This window comes from Streptopelia decaocto (assembly GCF_964273445.1).
Source record: "Streptopelia decaocto genome assembly, contig: HAP1_SCAFFOLD_203, whole genome shotgun sequence".
Classification (NCBI taxonomy): domain Eukaryota; kingdom Metazoa; phylum Chordata; class Aves; order Columbiformes; family Columbidae; genus Streptopelia; species Streptopelia decaocto.
In genome coordinates, this window is record NW_028114952.1 from 53,375 (window position 1) to 80,061 (window position 26,687).

The window sequence follows — 26,687 nt, forward strand, 5'->3', positions numbered from 1 at the left end:
TTCCAAAAATTTCAAATGTTTCCCCGGGATTACCAAAATGTTGAGAAAAACCTCGAAACATGTCAATAATGATTTTATGTTTCTCAAAAGGAGTTTTAGAGATTTTGACGTGAAAGTATCAAAATCTTGTCGGCGACCTGGAAAACTGCGAAAATGTCAAAAGTTACACCGGGATTACCAAAATGTTGAAAAGTACCTCGAAACATGTCAACAATGATTTTATGTTTCTCAAAAGGAGTTTTAGAGATTTTGACGTGAAAGTATCAAAATCTTGTCGGCGACTTGGAAAACTGCGAAAATGTGAAAAGTTTCACCGGGATTACCAAAATGTTGAAAAATACCTCGAAACATGTCAACATTGATTTTATGATTCTCAAAAGGAGTTTTAGAGATTTTGACGTGAAAGTATCAAAGTCTTGTCGGGGCTTTGGAAAACTTTGCGAGAATGGGAAAAGTTTCACCATGATTTCCAAAATGTTGAAAAATACCTCGAAACATGTCAACATTGATTTTATGATTCTCAAAAGGAGTTTTAGAGATTTTGACGTGAAAGTTTCAAAGTCTTGTCGGGGATTTGGAAAACTTTGCGAGAATGGCAAAAGTTTCACCATGATTTCCAAAATGTTGAAAAATACCTCGAAACATGTCAACATTGATTTTATGATTCTCAAAAGGAGTTTTAGAGATTTTTACGTGAAAGTGTCACAATTTTCTCGGGGTTTTCGAAAATTTTCCAAAAATTTCAAATGTTTCCCCGGGGATTCCAAAATGTTGAAAAAACCCTCGAAACATGTCATCATTGATTTTATGTTTCTCAAAAGGAGTTTTGGAGATGTTGACGTGAAAGTTTCAAAGTCTTGTCGGGGTTTTGGAATACTTTGCGAGAATGTCAAAAGTTCCACCGGGGTTACGAAAATGTTGAAAAATACCTCGAAACATGTCAACATTGATTTTATGACTCTCAAAAGGAGTTTTAGAGATTTTTACGTGAAAGTATCAAAATTTTGACGTCGATATGAAACTTCGCGTGAATGTCAAAATTTTCTCCGGGATATCCAAAACGGTTAAAAAAGCTCTCAAAATGCCAACAGTGATTTTATGATTCTCAATTGGAGTTTTAGAGATTCTGACGTGAAAGTGTCACAATTTTCTCGGGTTTTGGAATATTTTCTGAAAATTTCAAATGTTTCCCTGGGATTTCCAAAATGTTGAAAAAAATCTCGAAACATGTCATCATTGATTTTATGATTCTCAACTGGAGTTTTAGTGATTTTGGCGTGAAAGTATCAAAATCTTGTCGGCGACTTGGAAAACTGCGAAAACGTCAAAAGTTACACCGGGATTACCAAAATGTTTAAAAGTACCTCGAAACATGTCAACAATGATTTTATGATTCTCAGCTTGAGTTTCAGTGATTTTGGCGTGAAAGTATCAAAATCTTGTCGGCGACTTGGAAAATTGCGAAAATGTCAAAAGTTACACCGGGATTACCAAAATGTTGAAAAATACCTCGAAACATGTCAACATTGATTTTATGATTCTCAAAAGGAGTTTTAGAGATTTTTACGTGAAAGTATCAAAATCTTGACGTCGATATGAAACTTTGCGTGAATGTCAAAATTTTCTCCGCGATATCCAAAACGGTTAAAAAAGCTCTCAAAATGCCAACAGTGATTTTATGATTCTCAACTGGAGTTTTAGAGATTTTGACGTGAAAGTTTCAAAGTCTTGTCGGGGATTTGGAAAGCTTTGAGAGAATGTCGTAAGTTTCCCCGGGATTTCCAAATGGTCGAAAAGAAGTCGAAACATGTCAACATTGATTTTATGATTCTCAGCTGGAGTTTTAGAGATTCTGACGTGAAAGTGTCACGATTTTCTCGGGTTTTGGAATATTTTCTGAAAATTTCAAATGTTTCCCCGGGGTTTCCAAAATGTTGAAAAAACACTCGAAACATGTCATCACTGATTTTATGTTTCTCAAAAGGAGTTGTAGAGATTTTTGACGTTAAAGTTTCAAAGTCTTGTCGGGGATTTGGAAAACTTTGCGAGAATGTAAAATGTTTCCCCGGGATTTCCAAAATGTTGAAAAATACCTCGAAACATGTCAACATTGATTTTATGATTCTCAGCTGGAGTTTTAGAGATTTTGACGTGAAAGTGTCAAAACCTTGTCGGGGATTTGGAAAACATTGAGAGAATGTCATAAGTTTCCCCGGGATTTCCAAATGGTCGAAATGAAGTCGAAACATGTCAACATTGATTTTATGATTGTCAGCTGTGGAGTTTTAGAGATGCTGACGTGAAAGTGTCACAATTTTCTCGGGGTTTTGGAATATTTTGTGAAAATTTCAAATGTTTCCCCGGGATTTCCAAAATGTTGAAAAATACCTCGAAACATGTCAACATTGATTTTATGATTCTCAAAAAGAGTTTTAGAGATTTTGACGCGAAAGTATCAAAATGTTGTCGGCGATATGAAAATTTGCGAGAATGTCAAAAGTTTCCCCGGGATAAACGGTAAAAAAAACTCTAAACATGCCAACAGTGATTTTATGATTCTCAGTTGGAGTTTTAGAGATTCTGACGTGAAAGTGTCACAATTTTCTCGGGGTTTTCGAAAATTTTCCAAAAATTTCAAATGTTTCCCCGGGGATTCCAAAATGTTGAAAAAACCCTCGAAACATGTCATCATTGATTTTATGTTTCTCAAAAGGAGCTTTGGAGATGTTGACGTGAAAGTTTCAAAGTCTTGTCGGGGTTTTGGAATACTTTGCGAGAATGTCAAAAGTTCCACCGGGGTTACGAAAATGTTGAAAAATACCTCGAAACATGTCAACATTGATTTTATGACTCTCAAAAGGAGTTTTAGAGATTTTTACGTGAAAGTATCAAAATTTTGACGTCGATATGAAACTTCGCGTGAATGTCAAAATTTTCTCCGGGATATCCAAAACGGTTAAAAAAGCTCTCAAAATGCCAACAGTGATTTTATGATTCTCAATTGGAGTTTTAGAGATTCTGACGTGAAAGTGTCACAATTTTCTCGGGTTTTGGAATATTTTCTGAAAATTTCAAATGTTTCCCTGGGATTTCCAAAATGTTGAAAAAAATCTCGAAACATGTCATCATTGATTTTATGATTCTCAACTGGAGTTTTAGTGATTTTGGCGTGAAAGTATCAAAATCTTGTCGGCGACTTGGAAAACTGCGAAAACGTCAAAAGTTACACCGGGATTACCAAAATGTTGAAAAGTACCTCGAAACATGTCAACAATGATTTTATGATTCTCAGCTGGAGTTTCAGTGATTTTGGCGTGAAAGTATCAAAATCTTGTCGGCGACTTGGAAAATTGCGAAAATGTCAAAAGTTACACCGGGATTACCAAAATGTTGAAAAATACCTCGAAAGAGGTCAACACTGATTTTATGATTCTCAAAAGGAGTTTTAGAGATTTTGACGTGAAAGTATCAAAATTTTGTCGTCGATATGAAACTTTGCGAGAATGTCAAATGTTTCCCCGGGATAAAGGTAAAAAAAACTCTAAACATGCCAACAGTGATTTTATGATTCTCAGTTGGAGTTTTAGAGAATCTTAACGCGAAAGTGTCAAAGTTTTCTCGGGGTTTTGGAAAATTTACCAAAAATTTCAAATGTTTCCCCGGGGATTTCAAAATGTTGAAAAAACCCTCGAAACATGTCAATAATGATTTTATGTTTCTCAAAAGGAGTTTTGGAGATGTTGACGTGAAAGTTTCAAAGTCTTGTCGGGGTTTTGGAATACTTTGCGAGAATGTCAAAAGTTCCACCGGGATTACGAAAATGTTGAAAAATACCTCAAAACATGTCAACATTGATTTTATGACTCTCAAAAGGAGTTTTAGAGATTTTGACGTGAAAATATCAAAATTTTGTCGTCGATATGAAACTTTGCGAGAATGTCAAATGTTTCCCCGGGATAAAGGTAAAAAAAACTCTAAACATTCCAACAGTGATTTTATGATGCTCAGTTGGAGTTTTAGAGATTCTGACGTGAAAGTGTCACAGTTTTCTCGGGGTTTTGGAAAATTTTCCAAAAATTTCAAATGTTTCCCCGGGATTACCAAAATGTTGAGAAAAACCTCGAAACATGTCAATAATGATTTTATGTTTCTCAAAAGGAGTTTTAGAGATTTTGACGTGAAAGTATCAAAATCTTGTCGGCGACCTGGAAAACTGCGAAAATGTCAAAAGTTACACCGGGATTACGAAAATGTTGAAAAGTACCTCGAAACATGTCAACAATGATTTTATGTTTCTCAAAAGGAGTTTTAGAGATTTTGACGTGAAAGTATCAAAATCTTGTCGGCGACTTGGAAAACTGCGAAAATGTGAAAAGTTTCACCGGGATTACCAAAATGTTGAAAAATACCTCGAAACATGTCAACATTGATTTTATGATTCTCAAAAGGAGTTTTAGAGATTTTTACGTGAAAGTATCAAAGTCTTGTCGGGGCTTTGGAAAACTTTGCGAGAATGGGAAAAGTTTCACCATGATTTCCAAAATGTTGAAAAATACCTCGAAACATGTCAACTTTGATTTTATGATTCCCAAAAGGAGTTTTAGAGATTTTGACGTGAAAGTATCAAAATCTTGACGTCGATATGAAACTTTGCGTGAATGTCAAAATTTTCTCCGCGATATCCAAAACGGTTAAAAAAGCTCTCAAAATGCCAACAGTGATTTTATGATTCTCAACTGGAGTTTTAGAGATTTTGACGTGAAAGTTTCAAAGTCTTGTCGGGGATTTGGAAAGCTTTGAGAGAATGTCGTAAGTTTCCCCGGGATTTCCAAATGGTCGAAAAGAAGTCGAAACATGTCAACATTGATTTTATGATTGTCAGCTGTGGAGTTTTAGAGATGCTGACGTGAAAGTGTCACAATTTTCTCGGGGTTTTGGAATATTTTGTGAAAATTTCAAATGTTTCCCCGGGATTTCCAAAATGTTGAAAAATACCTCGAAACATGTCAACATTGATTTTATGATTCTCAAAAAGAGTTTTAGAGATTTTGACGCGAAAGTATTAAAATGTTGTCGGCGATATGAAACTTTGCGAGAATGTCAAAAGTTTCCCCGGGATAAACGGTAAAAAAAACTCTAAACATGCCAACAGTGATTTTATGATTCTCAGTTGGAGTTTTAGAGATTCTGACGTGAAAGTGTCACAATTTTCTCGGGGTTTTCGAAAATTTTCCAAAAATTTCAAATGTTTCCCCGGGGATTCCAAAATGTTGAAAAAACCCTCGAAACATGTCATCATTGATTTTATGTTTCTCAAAAGGAGTTTTGGAGATGTTGACGTGAAAGTTTCAAAGTCTTGTCGGGGATTTGGAAAACTTTGCGAGAATGTCAAAAGTTTCACCGGGATTACGAAAATGTTGAAAAATACCTCGAAACATGTCAACATTGATTTTATGACTCTCAAAAGGAGTTTTAGAGATTTTTACGTGAAAGTATCAAAATTTTGACGTCGATATGAAACTTCGCGTGAATGTCAAAATTTTCTCCGGGATATCCAAAACGGTTAAAAAAGCTCTCAAAATGCCAACAGTGATTTTATGATTCTCAATTGGAGTTTTAGAGATTCTGACGTGAAAGTGTCACAATTTTCTCGGGGTTTTAGAATATTTTCTGAAAATTTCAAATGTTTCCCCGGCATTTCCCAAACGTTGAAAAAAACCTCGAAACATGTCATCATTGATTTTATGATTCTCCACTGGAGTTTCAGTGATTTTGCGTGAAAGTATCAAAATCTTGTCGGCGACCTGGAAAACTGCGAAAACGTCAAAAGTTACACCGGGATTACCAAAATGTTGAAAAGTACCTCGAAACATGTCAACAATGATTTTATGATTCTCAGCTGGAGTTTCAGTGATTTTGGCGTGAAAGTATCAAAATCTTGTCGGCGACTTGGAAAATTGCGAAAATGTCAAAAGTTACACCGGGATTACCAAAATGTTGAAAAATACCTCGAAAGAGGTCAACACTGATTTTATGATTCTCAAAAGGAGTTTTAGAGATTTTGACGTGAAAGTATCAAAATTTTGTCGTCGATATGAAACTTTGCGAGAATGTCAAATGTTTCCCCGGGATAAAGGTAAAAAAAACTCTAAACATGCCAACAGTGATTTTATGATTCTCAGTTGGAGTTTTAGAGATTCTGACGTGAAAGTGTCACAATTTTCTCGGGGTTTTGGAAAATTTTCCAAAAATTGCAAATGTTTCCCCGGGATTACCAAAATGTTGAGAAAAACCTCGAAACATGTCAATAATGATTTTATGTTTCTCAAAAGGCGTTTTAGAGATTTTGACGTGAAAGTATCAAAATCTTGTCGGCGACCTGGAAAACTGCGAAAATGTCAAAAGTTACACCGGGATTACCAAAATGTTGAAAAGTACCTCGAAACATGTCAACAATGATTTTATGTTTCTCAAAAGGAGTTTTAGAGATTTTGACGTGAAAGTATCAAAATCTTGTCGGCGACTTGGAAAACTGCGAAAATGTGAAAAGTTTCACCGGGATTACCAAAATGTTGAAAAAAACCTCGAAACATGTCAACATTGATTTTATGATTCTCAAAAGGAGTTTTAGAGATTTTGACGTGAAAGTTTCAAAGTCTTGTCGGGGATTTGGAAAACTTTGCGAGAATGGCAAAAGTTTCACCATGATTTCCAAAATGTTGAAAAATACCTCGAAACATGTCAACATTGATTTTATGATTCTCAAATGGAGTTTTAGAGATTTTTACGTGAAAGTATCAAAATCTTGACGTCGATATGAAACTTTGCGTGAATGTCAAAATTTTCTCCGCGATATCCAAAACGGTTAAAAAAGCTCTCAAAATGCCAACAGTGATTTTATGATTCTCAACTGGAGTTTTAGAGATTTTGACGTGAAAGTTTCAAAGTCTTGTCGGGGATTTGGAAAGCTTTGAGAGAATGTCGTAAGTTTCCCCGGGATTTCCAAATGGTCGAAAAGAAGTCGAAACATGTCAACATTGATTTTATGATTCTCAGCTGGAGTTTTAGAGATTCTGACGTGAAAGTGTCACGATTTTCTCGGGTTTTGGAATATTTTCTGAAAATTTCAAATGTTTCCCCGGGGTTTCCAAAATGTTGAAAAAACACTCGAAACATGTCATCACTGATTTTATGTTTCTCAAAAGGAGTTGTAGAGATTTTTGACGTTAAAGTTTCAAAGTCTTGTCGGGGATTTGGAAAACTTTGCGAGAATGTAAAATGTTTCCCCGGGATTTCCAAAATGTTGAAAAATACCTCGAAACATGTCAACATTGATTTTATGATTCTCAGCTGGAGTTTTAGAGATTTTGACGTGAAAGTGTCAAAACCTTGTCGGGGATTTGGAAAACATTGAGAGAATGTCATAAGTTTCCCCGGGATTTCCAAATGGTCGAAATGAAGTCGAAACATGTCAACATTGATTTTATGATTGTCAGCTGTGGAGTTTTAGAGATGCTGACGTGAAAGTGTCACAATTTTCTCGGGGTTTTGGAATATTTTGTGAAAATTTCAAATGTTTCCCCGGGATTTCCAAAATGTTGAAAAGTACCTCGAAACATGTCAACATTGATTTTATGATTCTCAAAATCAGTTTTAGAGTTTTTGACGCGAAAGTATCAAAATGTTGTCGGCGATATGAAACTTTGCGAGAATGTCAAAAGTTTCCCCGGGATAAACGGTAAAAAAAACTCTAAACATGCCAACAGTGATTTTATGATTCTCAGTTGGAGTTTTAGAGATTCTGACGTGAAAGTGTCACAATTTTCTCGGGGTTTTCGAAAATTTTCCAAAAATTTCAAATGTTTCCCCGGGGATTCCAAAATGTTGAAAAAAACCCTCGAAACATGTCATCATTGATTTTATGTTTCTCAAAAGGAGTTTTGGAGATGTTGACGTGAAAGTTTCAAAGTCTTGTCGGGGTTTTGGAATACTTTGCGAGAATGTCAAAAGTTCCACCGGGGTTACGAAAATGTTGAAAAATACCTCGAAACATGTCAACATTGATTTTATGACTCTCAAAAGGAGTTTTAGAGATTTTTACGTGAAAGTATCAAAATTTTGACGTCGATATGAAACTTCGCGTGAATGTCAAAATTTTCTCCGGGATATCCAAAACGGTTAAAAAAGCTCTCAAAATGCCAACAGTGATTTTATGATTCTCAATTGGAGTTTTAGAGATTCTGACGTGAAAGTGTCACAATTTTCTCGGGTTTTGGAATATTTTCTGAAAATTTCAAATGTTTCCCTGGGATTTCCAAAATGTTGAAAAAAATCTCGAAACATGTCATCATTGATTTTATGATTCTCAACTGGAGTTTTAGTGATTTTGGCGTGAAAGTATCAAAATCTTGTCGGCGACTTGGAAAACTGCGAAAACGTCAAAAGTTACACCGGGATTACCAAAATGTTTAAAAGTACCTCGAAACATGTCAACAATGATTTTATGATTCTCAGCTGGAGTTTCAGTGATTTTGGCGTGAAAGTATCAAAATCTTGTCGGCGACTTGGAAAATTGCGAAAATGTCAAAAGTTACACCGGGATTACCAAAATGTTGAAAAATACCTCGAAAGAGGTCAACACTGATTTTATGATTCTCAAAAGGAGTTTTAGAGATTTTGACGTGAAAGTATCAAAATTTTGTCGTCGATATGAAACTTTGCGAGAATGTCAAATGTTTCCCCGGGATAAAGGTAAAAAAAACTCTAAACATGCCAACAGTGATTTTATGATTCTCAGTTGGAGTTTTAGAGAATCTTGACGCGAAAGTGTCAAAATTTTCTCGGGGTTTTGGAAAATTTACCAAAAATTTCAAATGTTTCCCCGGGGATTTCAAAATGTTGAAAAAACCCTCGAAACATGTCATCATTGATTTTATGTTTCTCAAAAGGAGTTTTGGAGATGTTGACGTGAAAGTTTCAAAGTCTTGTCGGGGTTTTGAAATACTTTGCGAGAATGTCAAAAGTTCCACCGGGATTACGAAAATGTTGAAAGATACCTCGAAACATGTCAACATTGATTTTATGACTCTCAAAAGGAGTTTTAGAGATTTTGACGTGAAAATATCAAAATTTTGTCGTCGATATGAAACTTTGCGAGAATGTCAAATGTTTCCCCGGGATAAAGGTAAAAAAAACTCTAAACATGCCAACAGTGATTTTATGATGCTCAGTTGGAGTTTTAGAGATTCTGACGTGAAAGTGTCACAGTTTTCCGGGGTTTTGGAAAATTTCCCAAAAATTTCAAATGTTTCCCCGGGATTACCAAAATGTTGAGAAAAACCTCGAAACATGTCAATAATGATTTTATGTTTCTCAAAAGGAGTTTTAGAGATTTTGACGTGAAAGTATCAAAATCTTGTCGGCGACCTGGAAAACTGCGAAAATGTCAAAAGTTACACCGGGATTACGAAAATGTTGAAAAGTACCTCGAAACATGTCAACAATGATTTTATGTTTCTCAAAAGGAGTTTTAGAGATTTTGACGTGAAAGTATCAAAATCTTGTCGGCGACTTGGAAAACTGCGAAAATGTGAAAAGTTTCACCGGGATTACCAAAATGTTGAAAAATACCTCGAAACATGTCAACATTGATTTTATGATTCTCAAAAGGAGTTTTAGAGATTTTTACGTGAAAGTATCAAAGTCTTGTCGGGGCTTTGGAAAACTTTGCGAGAATGGGAAAAGTTTCACCATGATTTCCAAAATGTTGAAAAATACCTCGAAACATGTCAACTTTGATTTTATGAATCCCAAAAGGAGTTTTAGAGATTTTGACGTGAAAGTATCAAAATCTTGACGTCGATATGAAACTTTGCGTGAATGTCAAAATTTTCTCCGCGATATCCAAAACGGTTAAAAAAGCTCTCAAAATGCCAACAGTGATTTTATGATTCTCAACTGGAGTTTTAGAGATTTTGACGTGAAAGTTTCAAAGTCTTGTCGGGGATTTGGAAAGCTTTGAGAGAATGTCGTAAGTTTCCCCGGGATTTCCAAATGGTCGAAAAGAAGTCGAAACATGTCAACATTGATTTTATGATTGTCAGCTGTGGAGTTTTAGAGATGCTGACGTGAAAGTGTCACAATTTTCTCGGGGTTTTGGAATATTTTGTGAAAATTTCAAATGTTTCCCCGGGATTTCCAAAATGTTGAAAAATACCTCGAAACATGTCAACATTGATTTTATGATTCTCAAAAAGAGTTTTAGAGATTTTGACGCGAAAGTATTAAAATGTTGTCGGCGATATGAAACTTTGCGAGAATGTCAAAAGTTTCCCCGGGATAAACGGTAAAAAAAACTCTAAACATGCCAACAGTGATTTTATGATTCTCAGTTGGAGTTTTAGAGATTCTGACGTGAAAGTGTCACAATTTTCTCGGGGTTTTCGAAAATTTTCCAAAAATTTCAAATGTTTCCCCGGGGATTCCAAAATGTTGAAAAAACCCTCGAAACATGTCATCATTGATTTTATGTTTCTCAAAAGGAGTTTTGGAGATGTTGACGTGAAAGTTTCAAAGTCTTGTCGGGGATTTGGAAAACTTTGCGAGAATGTCAAAAGTTTCACCGGGATTACGAAAATGTTGAAAAATACCTCGAAACATGTCAACATTGATTTTATGACTCTCAAAAGGAGTTTTAGAGATTTTTACGTGAAAGTATCAAAATTTTGACGTCGATATGAAACTTCGCGTGAATGTCAAAATTTTCTCCGGGATATCCAAAACGGTTAAAAAAGCTCTCAAAATGCCAACAGTGATTTTATGATTCTCAATTGGAGTTTTAGAGATTCTGACGTGAAAGTGTCACAATTTTCTCGGGGTTTTAGAATATTTTCTGAAAATTTCAAATGTTTCCCCGGCATTTCCCAAACGTTGAAAAAAACCTCGAAACATGTCATCATTGATTTTATGATTCTCCACTGGAGTTTCAGTGATTTTGCGTGAAAGTATCAAAATCTTGTCGGCGACTTGGAAAACTGCGAAAACGTCAAAAGTTACACCGGGATTACCAAAATGTTGAAAAGTACCTCGAAACATGTCAACAATGATTTTATGATTCTCAGCTGGAGTTTCAGTGATTTTGGCGTGAAAGTATCAAAATCTTGTCGGCGACTTGGAAAATTGCGAAAATGTCAAAAGTTACACCGGGATTACCAAAATGTTGAAAAATACCTCGAAAGAGGTCAACACTGATTTTATGATTCTCAAAAGGAGTTTTAGAGATTTTGACGTGAAAGTATCAAAATTTTGTCGTCGATATGAAACTTTGCGAGAATGTCAAATGTTTCCCCGGGATAAAGGTAAAAAAAACTCTAAACATGCCAACAGTGATTTTATGATTCTCAGTTGGAGTTTTAGAGATTCTGACGTGAAAGTGTCACAATTTTCTCGGGGTTTTGGAAAATTTTCCAAAAATTGCAAATGTTTCCCCGGGATTACCAAAATGTTGAGAAAAACCTCGAAACATGTCAATAATGATTTTATGTTTCTCAAAAGGCGTTTTAGAGATTTTGACGTGAAAGTATCAAAATCTTGTCGGCGACCTGGAAAACTGCGAAAATGTCAAAAGTTACACCGGGATTACCAAAATGTTGAAAAGTACCTCGAAACATGTCAACAATGATTTTATGTTTCTCAAAAGGAGTTTTAGAGATTTTGACGTGAAAGTATCAAAATCTTGTCGGCGACTTGGAAAACTGCGAAAATGTGAAAAGTTTCACCGGGATTACCAAAATGTTGAAAAAAACCTCGAAACATGTCAACATTGATTTTATGATTCTCAAAAGGAGTTTTAGAGATTTTGACGTGAAAGTTTCAAAGTCTTGTCGGGGATTTGGAAAACTTTGCGAGAATGGCAAAAGTTTCACCATGATTTCCAAAATGTTGAAAAATACCTCGAAACATGTCAACATTGATTTTATGATTCTCAAATGGAGTTTTAGAGATTTTTACGTGAAAGTATCAAAATCTTGACGTCGATATGAAACTTTGCGTGAATGTCAAAATTTTCTCCGCGATATCCAAAACGGTTAAAAAAGCTCTCAAAATGCCAACAGTGATTTTATGATTCTCAACTGGAGTTTTAGAGATTTTGACGTGAAAGTTTCAAAGTCTTGTCGGGGATTTGGAAAGCTTTGAGAGAATGTCGTAAGTTTCCCCGGGATTTCCAAATGGTCGAAAAGAAGTCGAAACATGTCAACATTGATTTTATGATTCTCAGCTGGAGTTTTAGAGATTCTGACGTGAAAGTGTCACGATTTTCTCGGGTTTTGGAATATTTTCTGAAAATTTCAAATGTTTCCCCGGGGTTTCCAAAATGTTGAAAAAACACTCGAAACATGTCATCACTGATTTTATGTTTCTCAAAAGGAGTTGTAGAGATTTTTGACGTTAAAGTTTCAAAGTCTTGTCGGGGATTTGGAAAACTTTGCGAGAATGTAAAATGTTTCCCCGGGATTTCCAAAATGTTGAAAAATACCTCGAAACATGTCAACATTGATTTTATGATTCTCAGCTGGAGTTTTAGAGATTTTGACGTGAAAGTGTCAAAACCTTGTCGGGGATTTGGAAAACATTGAGAGAATGTCATAAGTTTCCCCGGGATTTCCAAATGGTCGAAATGAAGTCGAAACATGTCAACATTGATTTTATGATTGTCAGCTGTGGAGTTTTAGAGATGCTGACGTGAAAGTGTCACAATTTTCTCGGGGTTTTGGAATATTTTGTGAAAATTTCAAATGTTTCCCCGGGATTTCCAAAATGTTGAAAAGTACCTCGAAACATGTCAACATTGATTTTATGATTCTCAAAATCAGTTTTAGAGTTTTTGACGCGAAAGTATCAAAATGTTGTCGGCGATATGAAACTTTGCGAGAATGTCAAAAGTTTCCCCGGGATAAACGGTAAAAAAAACTCTAAACATGCCAACAGTGATTTTATGATTCTCAGTTGGAGTTTTAGAGATTCTGACGTGAAAGTGTCACAATTTTCTCGGGGTTTTCGAAAATTTTCCAAAAATTTCAAATGTTTCCCCGGGGATTCCAAAATGTTGAAAAAAACCCTCGAAACATGTCATCATTGATTTTATGTTTCTCAAAAGGAGTTTTGGAGATGTTGACGTGAAAGTTTCAAGGTCTTGTCGTGGATTTGGAAAACTTTGCGGGAATGTCAAATGTTTCCCCGGGATTTCCAAATTGTTGAAAAAAAAACCTCGAAACATGTCAACATTGATTTTATGTTTCTCAAAAGGAGTTTTAGAGATTTTGAGGTGATAGTATCAAAATGTTGTCGGCGATATGAAACTTTGCGAGAATGTCAAAGGTTTCCCCGGGATATCCAAAACGGTGGAATAAACTCTAAACGTGTCAACAGTGATTTTATGATTCTCAACTGGAGTTTCAGAGATTCTGACGTGAAAGTGTCACAATTTTCTCGGGATTTTAAAATATTTTCTGAACATTTCCAAATGTTTCCTCGGGATTACCAAAATGTTGAAAAGTACCTCGAAACATGTCAACATTGACTTTATGATTCTCAAAAAGAGTTTTAGAGATTTTGACGTGAAAGTATCAAAATGTTGTCGTCGATATGAAACTTTGCGAGAATGTCAAAAGTTTCCCCGGGATAAACGGTAAAAAAAACTCTAAACATGCCAACAGTGATTTTATGATTCTCAGTTGGAGTTTTACAGATTCTGACGTGAAAGTGTCAAAACCTTGTCGGGGATTTGGAAATCTTTGAGAGAATGTCGTAAGTTTCAGCGGGATTTCCAAATAGTCGAAAAGAAGTTGAAACATGTCAACATTGATTTTATGATTCTCAGTTGGAATTTTAGAGATTCTGACGTGAAAGTGTCACAATTTTCTCCGGGTTTTGGAGTATTTTCTAAAAATTTCAAATGTTTCCCCGGGGTTTCTAAAATGTTGAAAAAGCCCTCGAAACATGTCATCATTGATTTTATGTTTCTCAAAAGGAGTTTTAGAGATTTTGACGTGTAAGTTTCAAAGTCTTTTCGGGGATTTGGAAATCTTTGCGAGAATGTCAAAAGTTTCCCCGGGATTTCCAAAATGTTGAAAAATACCTCGAAACATTTCAACAATGATTTTATGATTCTCAACTGTAGTTTCAGAGATTTTGGCGTGAAAGTATCAAAATCTTGTCGGCGACTTGGAAAACCGCGAAAATGTCAAAAGTTACACCGGGATTACCAAAATGTTGAAAAGTACCTCGAAACATGTCAACATTGATTTTATGATTCTCAACTGGAGTTTCAGAGATTTTGACGTGAAATTAACAAAATCTTGTCGGGGCTTTGAAGCTTTGCGAGAATGTCAAAAGTTTCCCCGGGATATTCAAAATGTTGGAAAAAACTCGAAGCATGTCAACATTGATTTTGAGAATATCCACTGGTGTTTCAGACATTTTGAAGTGAAATTTTAAACATGTTGACGTGGTTTTGGAAAATTCTAGAGAGAATTTTAAAAGCTTCAAGAAGCTTTCAACAATTTTGAGAGGGATTTGAAAAGTTTCAATGGGAATGTGAAGAATTGGGATGAAAGTTGGAAAATTATGAAGGTACTGCGACAGAAATTTCAGCAGTGATTTTACGAATTTCAACTGGAATTTTAGAAATTGTTACGTGAAATTGTAATCATGTTGTCGAGGATTTTGAAAATTTAGTGAGAATTTAAAATTTTCAAAAGGATTTCAGAAATTTTGAAGGAAACTTTAAAAATTTCAACACTAGTTTTCAGAATCTCAACTGGAGTTTTAGAAAGTGTGACGTTACTTTGTAAACATTGTGACAAGTATTTGGGAAATCTGGAGAGAATTTAAAAAGTTTCAACAGGATTTCAAAAATTCTGAAGGAAACGATTTGGAGTGGGATTTGGAAAATTTTGGTGAGAATGTTAAAAGTTTCGTCATGATTTCAAAAATTTTGAGGGGAATCCGAAAAATTTACACATTAAATTTAAGAATCTGAAATTCCTGTCAAAAATTTTTAAATCCCGTTGAAACTTTTAAAATCTTACAAAATCTTTCAATGCCTTTCAAAAATGTTCAAATTCCCATTGAAATTTTAAATTCTCATCAAAAATTTTCAAATCCTTTTGAAATTGTAAAATTCCTCTTGAAATATATCAAATTCCCGTCAAAATTTTTACAATTTCAGGTCAAAATTTCTAAAATTTTTGTTGAGTTTCTTAAAATTAAAGTTGAAATTTTTAAAGTTCTCTTCAAAATTTTTCAATTCCCATCATAATTTTTAAAATTCCCATCAAAATCTTTCAAATTTCTGTCAAAATTTTTCAAATCCTGTTGAAACTTTAAAAATTCTGACTAAAACTTTTCAACCTAAAAAAAATTTTCAAATTCCCATTGCAATTTTCAAATTCTCTTCAAAAATTTTCAAATCCTGTTGAAATTTACAAATTCCTATTGAAATTTTTCAAATTCCTTTCAAAATTTTTACAATTTCACTTCAAAATTTCTAAAATTCCACTTGAGATCCTTAAAATTAATGTTGAAATCTTTCAAATTCCATTCAAAATATTTAAATTCCTGTCCAAATTCTTCAAATTCCCGCCGAAATTCCTTTCAAAATTTTTGAAATCCTGGTGAAACTTTTACAATAGTCACTAAAATTTTTCAATTCCTGTCAAAAAAGTTCAAATTCCCATTCAAATTTTTAAACCCTCATCAATAATTGTAAAATCCTTTTAACATTTTTCGAATTCTTATTGAAATTTCCGTAATGCCCGTGAAAATTTTTGCAATTTTACTACAAAATTTTTAAAATTGCAGTTGAAAAATCTTAAAGTCGATGTTGAAAATTTTACAATTCTCTTCAAAAGTTTTCAATTCCCATGAAAATTGTTCGAATTCTCATTGAAATTTTTCAAATCCTTTGAAACTTTTAAAATTCTGACTAAAACTTTTCAATTCCTGTGAAAAACTTTCAAATTCCTATTGAAATTTTTAAGATTCCCATCAAAACTCTTACATTTTGACTTCAAAATTTTTAGAATTACTTTTGAAATTCTTAAAATCTATGTTGAAATTTTTCAAATTCCCTTCAAAATTTTTCAATTCCCGTCCAAATTGTTCAGATTCCCATTAAAATTTTTAAATTCTCATCAAAAATTTTAAAATCCTGTTGAAATTTTCAAATTCCTATTGAAATGTTTCAAATTCCCATCAAATTTTAAAAATTTCACATCAAAATTTATAAAATTCAAGTTGAGATTCTTAAAAATAATGCTGAAATTTTTCAAATTATCTTCAAATTTTTATCAATTCCCATCCAAATAATTCAAATTCCCATTGAAATTTTTTAAATTCCTCTCAAAATTTTGGAAATCCTTTTGAAACATTTAAAATTCTCTCTAAAATTTTTCAATTCCCATTAAAATTGTTAAAATTTCCATTGAAATTTTTCAACTTCCTGTCAAAATTTTTGAAATCCATTTGAAACTTTTAAAATTCTCTCTAAAATATTTCAATAGCATCAAAATTGTTCAAATTCCCACTGAAATTTTTCAATTCCCATCAAAAACTTTCAATTTCCCATTGAAATTTTTAAATTCTCATCAAAAATTTTAAAATCCTTTTGAAATTTTTAAAATCCCATCAAAATTTTTCAAATTCCATCAACGTTCTTACCATTTCACGTCAAAATTTCTAGACTTCAACTTGAGATTCTTAAAAGCAATGTTGAAATTTTTCAAATTCCCTCAAAATTTCTCAGTTAATGTCCAAATTGTTCAAATTCCCATTGAAATTTTTAAAATGTCATCAAAAAGTTTGAAATCCTGTTCAAATTTTTCAAATTATCATAGAAATTTTTCAAATTCCTGTCAAAATTTTTCAAATCCCTGTCAAAATTTTTCAAATCCTGTTGAAACTTTTAAAATCCTCACTAAAATTATCCAAATCCCCAACAAAATTTTTACAATTTCACGTCAAAATTTCTAATATTACAGTTGAAATTCTTAAAATCTATGTTGAAATTTTTAAGTTGCTCTTCAAAATTTTTCAATTCAGGCAAAATTGTTCAAATTCCCATTGAAATTTTTCAAATTCCTGTCAAAATTTTTCAAATCCTGTTGAAACTCTTAAAATTCTTAATAAAATTTTTTAATTCCTGTCTGAAATATTCATATTCCCATTGAAACTTTTAAAATTCTCACTAAAATTTTTCAATTCCCGTCAAAAATTTTTCAAATTCCCATTGAAATTATTAAATTCTCATTAAAAAGTTTAAAATCCTTTTGAAATTTTAAAAAGCCCATCAATATTTTTCTAATTCCTGTCAAAATTTTAACAATTTCACGTCAAAATTTCTAAAATTCCAGTTGAGATTCTTAAAACTAATGATGAAATTTTTCAAATTCCTGTCAAAATTTTTCAATTACAGTACAAATTGTTAAAATTCCCATTGAAATTCCTTTAAAAATTTTTGAAATCCTGTAGAAACTTTTACAATACTCACTAAAATTTTTCAATTCCCGTCAAAAAAGTTCAAATTTACATTGACATTTTTAAACTCTCATCAAAAAATTTAAACTCCTGTTAAAATTTTTGAAATTCTTATTGGAATTTCCTTAATCTCTGCAAAAATTTTTACAATTTCACGCCAAAACATCTTAAATTTTAGTAGAAATTTGTAAAATTAATGTTGAAATATTTATACTTCCCTTCAAAATATTTCAATTCCCGTCCAAATTGTTCAAATTCCCATTGAAATTTTTAAACTGTCATCAAAAGTTTTAAAATCCTGTTGAAACTTATCAAATTCCCGTAGAAATTTTTCAAATTTTTGTAAAAATTTTTCAAATCCTTGAGAAACATTTAAAAAATGCGCTAAAATTATCCAAGTCCCGTGGAAATTTTTACAATTAAACGTCAAAATTTCTAAAATTCCTGTTGAGATTCTTTAAATCAATGTTGAAAAAATTTGAATTCCTGTCAAAATTTTTGAAATCCTGGTGAAAATTTAAAATTCTCACTATAATTTTCCAAATCGTCGTCCAAATTTTTACAATTCCACGTCAAAATTTCTAAAATTGCGTTTGAAATTCTTAAAATGAATGTTCAAATTTTTAAAATTCCCATCAAAATATTTAAAATCCCCATCGAAGTCTTAAATTTATGACAAAATTATTGAAAACCTGTTGAAACTTTAAAATTCTCACTACAATGTTTCAATTCCCGTCAAAAATTTTCAAATTCCCATTAAAATTTTTAAATTCTATTCAAAAATTGTAAAATTTGGTTGAAACATTCAAATTCCTATTGAAATGTTTCAAATTAATGTCAAAATTTTTACAATTTCACATCAAAATTTCTAAAATTCCAGTTGAGATTCTTAAAATTAATGTTGAAATTTTTTGAATTCCTGTCAAAATTTTTGAAAACCTGGTGAAACATTTAAAATTCTCACTAAAATTTCCAAATGCCCATAAAAAGCTCGCATCAACATTTCTTAAAGTCCAGTTGAGATTCTTAATTTAATTTTGAAATTTATAAAGTTCCCATCAAAATTTTTGAAATTATGCTGAAAATTTAAATTCTCATTAATTTTTTCAAAGTCCCTGATAAATTTTCCAATTTTCGTCCCAATTCTTCACATTCCCATTGAAACTTTTCAAATCCCTCTCAACATTGTTGAAACCCTGATGAAGCTTTTAAAATTCTCTCTAGAATTTTCCAAATCCACCTCCACATGTTTCCAATTTCACGTCAAAATTGCTAAAATTCCAGTTGAAATTTTTTCAAAGTCCCTTCAAAATTTTCCAATTTTCGTCCCAATTCTTCACATTCCCATTGAAACTTTTCAAATCCCTCTCAACATTGTTGAAATCCTGTTGAAGCTTTTACAATTCTCTCTAGAATTTTCAAAATCCACCTCAACATGTTTACAATTTCACGTCAAAATTTCTAAAATTCCTGTTGAAATTTTTTACAAAGTCTCTTAAAAATTTTCCAATTTTCGTCCCAATTCTTCCCATTCCCATTGAAACTTTTCAAATCCCTCTCAACATTGTTGAAATCCTGTTGAAGCTTTTAAAATTCTCTCTAGAATTTTCAAAATCCACCTCAACATGTTTCCAATTTCACGTCAAAATTGCTAAAATTCCAGTTGAAATTTTTCAAAGTCCCTGAAAAACTTTCCAAGTTTCGTCCCAATTCTTCCCATTCCCATTGAAACTTTTCAAATCCCTCTCAACATTGTTGAAATCCTGTTGAAGCTTTTAAAATTCTCTCTAGAATTTTCCAAATCCACCTCAACATGTTTACAATTTCACGTCAAAATTGCTAAAATTCCAGTTGAAATTTTTTCAAAGTCCCTTCAAAATTTTCCAATTTTCGTCCCAATTCTTCACATTCCCACTGAAACTTTTCAAATCCCTCTCAACATTGTTGAAATCCTGTTGAAAGTTTGAAACTTCTCTCTAGAATTTTCCAAATCCACCTCAACATGTTTCCAATTTCACGTCAAAATTGCTAAAATTCCAGTTGAAATTTTTTCAAAGTCCCTTCAAAATTTTCCAATTTTCGTCCCAATTCTTCCCATTCCCATTGAAACTTTTCAAATCCCTCTCAACATTGTTGAAATCCTGTTGAAACCTTTACAAGTCTCTCTAGAATTTTCCAAATCCACCTCAACATCTTTCCAATTTCACGTCAAAATTGCTAAAATTCCAGTTGAAATTTTTTCCAAGTCCCTTCAAAATTTTCCAATTTTCGTCCCAATTCTTCCCATTCCCATTGAAACTTTTCAAATCCCTCTCAACATTGTTGAAATCCTGTTGAAAGTTTGAAGCTTCTCTCTAGAATTTTCAAAATCCATCTCAACATGTTTACAATTTCACGTCAAAATTGCCCCTATCTGAGAGGGCAGGAGGTCCATCTCCTTTTGGGGGGTACCTCCCTGGGACCTTTCCGACTGGCACGTCAGGGTGTTACTCCACAAGTCCATCTCCCTTTCGCACTCCCTGATGGTCCTCAGCGTCTCAACCTCCTCCTTAAGTTTGACGACCATGTCGAGCAGATCTTGCACCTGCTCACACCTCACACAGGTGGAGTGCTGGCCTCCCTCCCCCAGCAGCACGCTGTGGCACTCCCTGCAGCCGAGACCTGAACAGCCACCGTTCGGGACAGAGCCTCAGTCTGCGTAGCCACAGTCTGTTAGAGACAAGCTCTCCTCCTGGAGACGACCATGGTCGTCAGCAATCTGGGGCGCTGGCAATAAGCTAGAGGGGCTGACAAGCAACAAGTGCTCTCTGCACCCTGCTGCACAAGCTACCACACCTGCTGCTGCAGCACAGTGTGGGTGGGACTCACCCGCTACACAAGCTGGTTGCTCCTCCCTGCACCTGGTGACGAGTCGCTGCCCTCCCAAAGGCTTTTTCAAGGCAAGGGGAGGGGGTGTGGTCGCCGTCACCGTGGGAACGCCCCCGCCACGTCAGCCGCTCTCTCGCAATGGCTGCCGGGGCTTTGGCGATCGGGACCCGCCGGGAATCACGCTGTCCCTGTACGTTTCCCTCTGAGCTTCCTGATCTCGGCTGAACCTCGTGGTCGGCTGAACCCCGCCGGCTCCGGCTCTCGCTGGGCTGGCTCCGATCAGCTGACTGAATGCTAGTATCGAGTTTCAGCCGCTTTTAAACCTCCCGCGTCACCGTGGGAACGCCCCCCGCCACGTCAGCCGCTCTCTCGCAATGGCTGCCGGGGCTTTGGCGATCGGGAGCCGCCGGGAATCACGCTGTCCCTGTACGGTTCCCTCTGAGATTATAATCTCGGCAGAACCTCGTGGTCGGTTGAACCCTGCCGGCTCCGGCTCTCGCTGGGCTGGCTCCGATCGGTTCCCTTCCAAATTTGGGAAATCCCGGTGAAACTTTTGAAATTCTCAGGAAATTTTCCAAATCCCCGACAAAATGGTGACACTTTCACGTCAAAATCTCTAAAACTCCAGTGGAGATTCATAAAATCAATGTTGACATGTTTGGAGTTCCCTTCAAAATGTTGGAAATCCCGGAGAAAATTTGGAAATTCTCAGGAAATTTTCCAAATCCCTGACAAAATTATGAAACTTTCACATCAAAATTCCTAAAATTCCAGTTGAAATTTTTTCGAAGTCCCTTAAAAATGTTCCAATTTTCGTCCCAATGCTTCCCATTCCCATTGAAACTTTTCAAAACCCTCTCAACATTGTTGAAATCCTGTTGAAGCTTTTAAAATTCTCTCTAGAATTTTCCAAATCCACCTCAACATGTTTCCAATTTCACGTCAAAATTGCTAAAATTCCAGTTGAAATTTTTTCAAAGTCCCTGAAAAATTTTCCAATTTTCGTCCCAATTCTTCACATTCCCATTGAAACTTTTCAAAACCCTCTCAAAAAAGTTTAAATTCTGTTGAAGCCTTTAAAATTCTCTCTAGAATTTTCCAAATCCACCTCAACATGTTTCCAATTTCACGTCAAAATTGCTAAAATTCCAGGTGAAATTTTTTCCAAGTCCCTTCAAAATTTTCCAATTTTCGTCCCAATTCTTCCCATTCCCATTGAAACTTTTCAAATCCCTCTCAACATTGTTGAAATCCTCTTGAAATTTTGAAACATATCTCTAGAATTTTCCAAATCCACCTCAACATGTTTACAATTTCACGTCAAAATTGCTAAAATTCCAGTTGAAATTTTTTCAAAGTCCCTTCAAAATTTTCCAATTTTCGTCCCAATTCTTCCCATTCCCATTGAAACTTTTCAAATCCCTCTCAACATTGTTGACACCCAGATGAAGCTTTTAAAATTCTCTCTAGAATTTTCCAAATCCACCTCAACATGTTTCCAATTTCACGTCAAAATTGCTAAAATTCCAGTTGAAATTTTATCCAAGTCCCTTCAAAATTTTCCAATTTTCGTCCCAATTCTTCCCATTCCCATTGAAACTTTTCAAATCCCTCTCAACATTGTTGACACCCAGATGAAGCTTTTAAAATTCTCTCTAGAATTTTCCAAATCCACCTCAACATGTTTACAATTTCACGTCAAAATTGCTAATATTCCAGTTGAAATTTTTTCAAAGTCCCTTCAAAATTTTGAATTTTCATCCCAATTCTTCCCATTCCCATTGAAGCTTTTCAAATCCCTCTCAACATTGTTGAAATCCTGTTGAAGCTTTTAAAATTCTCTCTAGAATTTTCCAAATCCACCTCAACATGTTTCCAATTTCACGTCAAAATTGCTAAAATTCCAGTTGAAATTTTTTCCAAGTCCCTTCAAAATTTTCCAATTTTCGTCCCAATTCTTCCCATTCCCATTGAAACTTTTCAAATCCCTCTCAACATTGTTGAAATCCTGTTGAAAGTTTGAAACTTCTCTCTAGAATTTTCAAAATCCACCTCAACATGTTTACAATTTCACGTCAAAATTGCCTCTATCTGAGAGGGCAGGAGGTCCATCTCCTTTTGGGGGGTACCTCCCTGGGACCTTTCCGACTGGCACGTCAGGGTGTTACTCCACAAGTCGATCTCCCTTTCGCACTCCCTGATGGTCCTCAGCGTCTCAACCTCCTCCTTAAGTTTGATGACCATGTCGAGCAGATCTTGCACCTGCTCACACCTCACACAGGTGGAGTGCTGGCCTCCCTCCCCCAGCAGCAGGCTGTGGCACTCCCTGCAGCCGAGACCTGAACAGCCACCGTTCGGGACAGAGCCTCAGTCTGCGTAGCCACAGTCTGTTAGAGACAAGCTCTCCTCCTGGAGACGACCATGGTCGTCAGCAGTCTGGGGCGCTGGCAATAAGCTAGAGGGGCTGACAAGCAACAAGTGCTCTCTGCACCCTGCTGCACAAGCTACCACACCTGCTGCTGCAGCACAGTGTGGGTGGGACTCACCCGCTACACAAGCTGGTTGCTCCTCCCTGCACCTGGTGACGAGTCGCTGCCCTCCCAAAGGCTTTTTCAAGGCAAGGGGAGGGGGTGTGGTCGCCGTCACCGTGGGAACGCCCCCGCCACGTCAGCCGCTCTCTCGCAATGGCTGCCGGGGCTTTGGCGATCGGGACCCGCCGGGAATCACGCTGTCCCTGTACGTTTCCCTCTGAGCTTCCTGATCTCGGCTGAACCTCGTGGTCGGCTGAACCCCGCCGGCTCCGGCTCTCGCTGGGCTGGCTCCGATCAGCTGACTGAATGCTAGTATCGAGTTTCAGCCGCTTTTAAACCTCCCGCGTCACCGTGGGAACGCCCCCCGCCACGTCAGCCGCTCTCTCGCAATGGCTGCTGGGGCTTTGGCGATCGGGAGCCGCCGGGAATCACGCTGTCCCTGTGCGGTTCCCTCTGAGATTATAATCTCGGCAGAACCTCGTGGTCGGTTGAACCCTGCCGGCTCCGGCTCTCGCTGGGCTGGCTCCGATCGGTTCCCTTCAAAATTTGGGAAATCCCGGTGAAACTTTTGAAATTCTCAGGAAATTTTCCAAATCCCCGACAAAATGGTGACACTTTCACGTCAAAATCTCTAAAACTCCAGTGGAGATTCATAAAATCAATGTTGACATGTTTGGAGTTCCCTTCAAAATGTTGGAAATCCCGGAGAAAATTTGGAAATTCTCAGGAAATTTTCCAAATCCCTGACAAAATTATGAAACTTTCACATCAAAATTCCTAAAATTCCAGTTGAAATTTTTTCGAAGTCCCTTAAAAATGTTCCAATTTTCGTCCCAATGCTTCCCATTCCCATTGAAACGTTTCAAAACCCTCTCAAATAAGTTTAAATTCTGTGGAAGCCTTTAAAATTCTCTCTAGAATTTTCCAAATCCACCTCAACATGTTTCCAATTTCACGTCAAAATTGCTAAAATTCCAGGTGAAATTTTTTCAAAGTCCCTTCAAAATTTTCCAATTTTCGTCCCAATTCTTCCCATTCCCACTGAAACTTTTCAAATCCCTCTCAACATTGTTGAAATTCTGTTGAAGCTTTTAAAATTCTCTCTAGAATTTTCAAAATCCATGTCCACATGTTTACAATTTCACGTCAAAAAATGGCTAAAATTCCAGTTGAAATTTTTTCAAAGTCCCTTCAAAATTTTCCAATTTTCGTCCCAATTCTTCCCATTCCCATTGAAACTTTTCAAATCCCTCTCAACATTGTTGAAATCCTGTTGAAAGTTTGAAACTTCTCTCTAGAATTTTCCAAATCCACCTCAACATGTTTCCAATTTCATGTCAAAATTGCTAAAATTCCAGTTGAAATTTTTTCGAAGTCCCTTAAAAATGTTCCAATTTTCTTCCTAATTCTTCCCATTCCCATTGAAACTTTTCAAATCCCTCTCAACATTGTTGACAACGAGATGAAGCTTTTAAAATTCTCTCTAGAATTTTCCAAATCCACCTCAACATGTTTACAATTTCACGTCGCAATTGCTAAAATTCCAGTTGAAATTTTTTCTAAGTCCCTGAAAAACTTTCCAATTTTCGTCCCAATTCTTCCCATTCCCATTGAAACTTTTCAAATCCCTCTCAACATTGTTGAAATCCTGTTGATAGTTTGAAACTTCTCTCTAGAATTTTCCAAATCCACCTCAACATGTTTCCAATTTCACGTCAAAATTGCTAAAATTCCAGGTGAAATTTTTCAAAGTCCCTGAAAAACTTACCAATTTTCGTCCCAATTCTTCCCATTCCCATTGAAACTTTTCAAATCCCTCTCAACATTGTTGAAATCCTCTTGAAAGTTTGAAACTTCTCCATAGAATTTTCCAAATCCACCTCAACATGTTTGCAATTTCACATCAAAATTGCTAAAATTCCAGTTGAAATTTTTTCAAAGTCCCTTCAAAATTTTCCAATTTTCGTCCCAATTCTTCCCATTCCCATTGAAACTTTTCAAATCCCTCTCAACATTGTTGAAATCCTGTTGAAAGTTTGAAACTTCTCTCTAGAATTTCGAAAATCCACCTCAACATGTTTCCAATTTCACGTCAAAATTGCTAAAATTCCAGTTGAAATTTTTTCAAAGTCCCTTCAAAATTTTCCAATTTTCATCCCAATTCTTCCCATTCCCATTGAAACTTTTCAAATCCCTCTCAACATTGTTGAAATCCTGTTGAAAGTTTGAAACTTCTCTCTAGAATTTTCCAAATCCACCTCAATATGTTTGCAATTTCACGTCAAAATTGCTAAAATTCCAGGTGAAATTTTTTCAAAGTCCCTTCAAAATTTTCCAATTTTCGTCCCAATTCTTCCCATTCCCATTGAAACTTTTCAAATCCCTCTCAACATTGTTGAAATCCTGTTGAAAGTTTGAAACTTCTCTCTAGAATTTTCCAAATCCACCTCAACATGTTTCCAATTTCACGTCAAAATTGCTAAAATTCCAGTTGAAATTTTTTCCAAGTCCCTTCAAAATTTTCCAATTTTCGTCCCAATTCTTCCCATTCCCATTGAAACTTTTCAAATCCCTCTCAACATTGTTGAAATCCTCTTGAAATTTTGAAACATGTCTCTAGAATTTTCCAAATCCACCTCAACATGTTTCCAATTTCACGTCAAAATTGCTAAAATTCCAGTTGAAATTTTTTCAAAGTCCCTGAAAAATTTTCCAATTTTCGTCCCAATTCTTCCCATTCCCACTGAAACTTTTCAAATCCCTCTCAACATTGTTGAAATCCTGTTGAAAGTTTTAAAATTCTCTCTAGAATTTTCCAAATCCACCTCAACATGTTTCCAATTTCACGTCAAAATTGCTAAAATTCCAGTTGAAATTTTTTCCAAGTCCCTTCAAAATTTTCCAATTTTCGTCCCAATTCTTCCCATTCCCATTGAAACTTTTCAAATCCCTCTCAACAGTGTTGACACCCAGATGAAGCTTTTAAAATTCTCTCTAGAATTTTCAAAATCCACCTCAACATGTTTACAATTTCACGTCAAAATTGCCTCTATCTGAGAGGGCAGGAGGTCCATCTCCTTTTGGGGGGTACCTCCCTGGGACCTTTCCGACTGGCACGTCAGGGTGTTACTCCACAAGTCGATCTCCCTTTCGCACTCCCTGATGGTCCTCAGCGTCTCAACCCCCTCCTTAAGTTTGACGATCATGTCGAGCAGATCTTGCACCTGCTCACACCTCACACAGGTGGAGTGCTGGCCTCCCTCCCCCAGCAGCACGCTGTGGCACTCCCTGCAGCCGAGACCTGAACAGCCACCGTTCGGGACAGAGCCTCAGTCTGCGTAGCCACAGTCTGTTAGAGACAAGCTCTCCTCCTGGAGACGACCATGGTCGTCAGCAGTCTGGGGCGCTGGCAATAAGCTAGAGGGGCTGACAAGCAACAAGTGCTCTCTGCACCCTGCTGCACAAGCTACCACACCTGCTGCTGCAGCACAGTGTGGGTGGGACTCACCCGCTACACAAGCTGGTTGCTCCTCCCTGCACCTGGTGACGAGTCGCTGCCCTCCCAAAGGCTTTTTCAAGGCAAGGGGAGGGGGTGTGGTCGCCGTCACCGTGGGAACGCCCCCGCCACGTCAGCCGCTCTCTCGCAATGGCTGCCGGGGCTTTGGCGATCGGGACCCGCCGGGAATCACGCTGTCCCTGTACGTTTCCCTCTGAGCTTCCTGATCTCGGCTGAACCTCGTGGTCGGCTGAACC